This window comes from Numida meleagris, chromosome 1, assembly GCF_002078875.1.
Source record: "Numida meleagris isolate 19003 breed g44 Domestic line chromosome 1, NumMel1.0, whole genome shotgun sequence".
Lineage (NCBI taxonomy): Eukaryota > Metazoa > Chordata > Aves > Galliformes > Numididae > Numida > Numida meleagris.
This window is the reverse complement of record NC_034409.1, coordinates 55,368,390-55,372,991: the sequence shown is the minus strand read 5'-3', so window position 1 is coordinate 55,372,991 and position 4,602 is coordinate 55,368,390. Positions and strand designations below refer to the sequence as shown.

General features: G+C 47.7%; 1 protein-coding gene across 2 annotated transcripts in view; it reads right to left on the bottom strand.

Moving 5' to 3' along the window:
- NFYB (nuclear transcription factor Y subunit beta) overlaps window positions 1-605 on the bottom strand; it is a 15,428-nt gene extending 14,823 nt beyond the window's left edge. Inside the window, exon 1 of one of the 2 annotated variants that reach the window (XM_021387166.1) lies at window positions 451-605. The gene's annotated coding sequence lies outside the window, so the exon portion shown is untranslated. Of the gene's footprint in view, window positions 1-422 lie in introns of both variants that reach the window. The other variant, XM_021387182.1, reaches the window with a different exon arrangement.

Genomic DNA, 4,602 nt, shown 5'->3' with positions numbered 1-4,602 from the left:
CCGAAGCCGCGCGGGCGGAGCGCGGTCACTCGCGGCCCGACTCGCGGCGCACACGGCCGCGGGGCAACCGCGCTCCCGCCTCCGCCTCCCCCCGCCTAGGCCGCAAAACGGAGCCGGAACTGGGGGGGCACCTCCCCGCCGACACGGGGGCAGCCGCGGCGCCGAGACCCCCCGCCGCCGCCGCCGCCTCGCCTCCGTCCCCTCCCGCCTCGCCTCTCTCCCTCTCCCTCTCGCTCTCCCCGCCGCCCGCTCCGCTCCGCTCCCCCGGCCGCACAAAGAGGCGGGCGAGCAGCCGATGGCGGCGGGGCCCGGGGGCTGCTCGCCCCCCACTTCCTGGTCCCCGCGGCGGCGGCGCGGCGGCGGCGCCGGGGCCCGGGGAGGGAGACGGACATTTCATTCGAGCCTGCAGTGGAACCGGTTACCAATCATTGGCCGGAGCCAGGCACAAACCTCCAGTGCGGCCCTGGTTGGCTCCCTCCGCAAATCGGCTGTTTGGTTGGACAGAAAATGGCTGCGAAGGAACCAGTCCCAGCGCGGAGCCCCGCTTCCCGCAGCCGGCCTGCCCTCCCTCCGCGCCGCCTCCCCGCCACGCGCGCCGGCTCTTCCCCTCAGCGCGCTCCCTCCCTCCGCGCTGCCGGCGCGGCCTGCCCGGCCCTGCCCGCCTCCTTTATGGGGTCGGAGGCACGGGGCGCGGCGGTGGGGGGGGTGTTCCCGGGAAAAGGGGTTTTGGCCCTGGGGTGCGGGGCTGCCGTTGCTACTATTTGGTTGGTTGTTGGTGGAGGCTCCTGCCTTGGCTGTCCTACACCTGCCCTTGGCTCATCGGGTGAGAGGATAATAAATTGTGTGCCCCCAATGACTTTGCTGCCTTCCTCATCATGCACAGACTGAGAAAGAATCATAGAATAGCAAGGTTGGAAGGGACCTGTGGAGATCACCGGGGCCACCCCCAGCTAAAGCACATTCCCCGCAGTAGGTTCCTCAGGAAAGCATCCAGGCACATTTGGAATGTCTTCACAGAAGGAAACTCCCCCACCTCTCTAGGCAGCTCGTTCCAGCTCTCTGTCACCTTCACAGTAAATAAATTCTTCCTCATGTTTGTATGGAGCTTCCCGTGTTGCAGTTTGTACCCATTGCCCCTTGCTCTGTCGCTGCACACCACTGGAAAGGGTGAGAAAGACGAGGTCAGTAAAGGAGGAGGATGGCCATCTCTCGGTCCCAGCCATGTGGTGGAACAAAACCTGGGGTGAGGGATTCTGTGGGTCAGCCTCACCCCTTCGCTCTGCAGAAGTAAAATCTCAAAACAGACCTGGAAGGATCGTTTCCCCTAGTGACCCAGCCTGGCAAGCCTGGTTTCTTCTCACCTTCAGGCTTTGTTTTAGTTCTTTAAAATACAGGCTGCTGGGTGAAGATGATGGGCTGGTGTCTCCTCTGAGACTTATAAACCTCCGTCGTGAAGAGTTTATATGAAACACAGCATAATCCACTGATCCACCATTTACTGGAACCAGAGAGTGATTTTCTCTTAAGCAAAAGCAGCCAGAGACATTCCACACACCTGCTGCCAACAGCATCTGTTTGCAGCCTCTGCAATGGAGGTAACAGGAATAACTTGGGAGTCTTAAGTATTTTACCCAAACACATGAAACTCATGTTTTGCAATGGCCTCTGTTAGCATTCTTTTTCCAGCTAATACATAAACACGTTCCTCTGCAAATTTTCTTCTGGTGTTTGGATTTAAACAAAGCAAAACTCATAAACCTTATAAACCTTATAAATTTCCACTTGTTTTCACAAAGGAATGTTAGTTTCTTGTGTTTCAATGTATCAGAAAGATTCACATTCACTCAGAATGTCCATGGATTTGGACTGAGTTTCAAATTTAAATGGAAACACTAAATGAGGTAAATTTTGCATGGCCTCGGGTTTTTACTGCAAATGCTATACACGGCTTCATTCTGCCTCCTGGGTACTGTGAGCAGTAATTAGTTAATTTTTTTTGAAAACGTCTGGAAGATGTAAAGTAATAAAAGAACATTCACTAACTGCAGGGCCTTAGGGAATACATTTCCCCTCTATCCGTGTTATAGCTTGTGTACATTAAGTATAATACCACGACAATACAGCATTCATCTTGCTCTGCGGTTTTAAGATCTTTCTATGGATTCTCTCAGCTCAACCTGGAATTTCACAAGCCAAGGGGAAGACAAACACTGACATTAATGCAGGTTCTTCAGGGCATGGAGTAGGTGGTGCCCTTGGCTTTGAACAGTTCCACTGACATTTTGATTGAAAATGTGGCCCTCTTACCACTTACCATCTTACCACTGTACGTTTTTCACTCTCAAAGAAAAATACTGGTTGTTTTGCCTGTGATGGTTTTGCTGGCATTTATAACTATTGAACTGATGGGAAAACTACTTCTCCGATGATTTTATTCAGAGCTTCTTTTTTTTTTTTTTTAGGGCAGAGTGGTGGGAACAAGCACTCACTGTTACTGTTGACAGAAGAGAACTCAGTAGTTAAATATGTCAGCCAGCTGAAGCCAGGGGATCCAAGACAAAGGTACTCTTTACATCCCTTTTATCTCGTGTTTCTCCATTAGTGACAGCCTCTATCACGCCTTTCTTGTGCAGCCTTTAACTGGCTGAATATTTTATCCATATGCTAAGCACATTCTCAAGCTCCATATATTCACAAGACCATGAGTTCTATTCATGCCATATATCCCAAAAATGTGCATTTCAGCATGCCAATCTGCCTTTCCCATGTGTACATTCTTAGGGATGTCTTGTGTGAACCTTGCTATACCATAGAATCACAGAATGTTTTGAGTTCGAACGGACCTTTAAAGGCCATCTAGTCCAGGTCCCCTGCAATGAACAGGGACACCTACAGCTAGATCAGGGTGTGCAGAGCCCCTCCAGCCTGACCTTGGATGTCTTCAAGGATGGGGCATCCACCACTTCTCTAGTCAACCTGTGCCAGTGTCTCACCACCCTTATTGTAAAAAACTTTTTCCTTATATCCAGCCTAAATCTCCCCTCTTTAGTTTGAAATTATTTCCCCTTGTCCTGTTACAACAGATCCTTTAGATACTGAAAGGCCATTATCAACTGGTATAATGCTTGCTGCTTTGTTATCTAGCTGCTTATCAGTTACAGTCTCAAATTCCTTATCATGTCATTTAGACTTTTTATTTTCCAGGTCTGAATATAGTTCCTCTTGTCTGCACTGCATTCCTTACATTCTGTGACCAATCTGTTTCTCCTTTTTGATCAGCTCAAGTTCTGTCTTCAAAGAAACAGGGGAAGAATGTTCAAGAGCAGGTGGAGTTAACTGCAGTAAGATGTAAGAGAGTTGAGTGAGGTTGTGATCTATATTGTGTGAGGTTGTCACTGGTGTCTGAAATTTCTTCTCTACTTAGTAGGTGTTAGCTAAGAAAGCTGTCAAAATGTGATACAGGTGTTACTACAGAATTTTCTTTAAACAGGGATACATGGGATACATCAGTCTGCTTCAGAATGTGCCTTACTTGTGCTCTGGGTTCTGTCATTTACAGAAGCATGTGTTTGGAACGAGAAAACACAGTTTTTATAGAAATAGCACTACAAACTCCATCAGGCTTCAGGAATATCTTTTCGTTCTAACAGTGATCTTTCTAATGCTTGTTATTTGCTCTTGTAGATGAGAGCATTCCTATTTGTATCAGACAGTCCTAATTAAAAGAAGATGCTCGGAAGATACCACTGTGCCAGGCAGTGCTGCATGAAAAAGATTGAATGTGGAAATGCAGGAGAAATAATCTACAGGTAATTAACCAAGCGTAGGAGTCACAGTAGGGTGAGATCAGATGGAATGGATTAAAGTTCAGGACATTTTTCATTTTCACAAAACTCTCACATATGTTGAAAAAAAATCTGTAGCAACTCCAGTGCAGCTTGCTTTTAGATTGTATTGTCCTTTCAACAGTAAAAATCCTACCACACTTCGAATGAACTCAGTGCTCAGGTGCTATTCATGGTTTGTGATCCCACAGATCTGAAAGAGTCATGTGCAGAGACTGTATTGTGACAGCACACCTGAAAGGCAGCACTTTGATAGTAGACAACTTTGCTATCCCCACTATGAGGACCAAAGGATGTGTTTATTCTAAGTGAATTGGTACCCAGCCAAAAGGGGGATGGGCAAAGCATGATTCTGAAATGGCTTCAGGTCATTTGGGCAGCATGGTCCAAAGAGCAAGGTGCAAGCTTGGATTCAGTTCCCTGCACACTACTTGTATAACCTTGGGCAAATCCAGGCCATCAAATTTCAATTGAGAGCTAAGCAAATACATTTGAATGTCTGTATTGTTAACTATATTGCATCTCAATTCCTTGCCTGCTGCATCAGTAACAATAACACTTTCCTAGTTCTAGATGAACTGTGAATTGCATAGATGCTGAGACATTTCACCTAGATGCCAAGGTACTTAGTACTAGATTACTAAGACTATGCTATCACAGGTTACAAGTGGCAAGGGAAGCCATTTCCCGAAGATTCTTGAGACTGAGCTCCTGTCTACAATCTCTAATAGGAGTTGAACAAATTTTTGAGCAATTT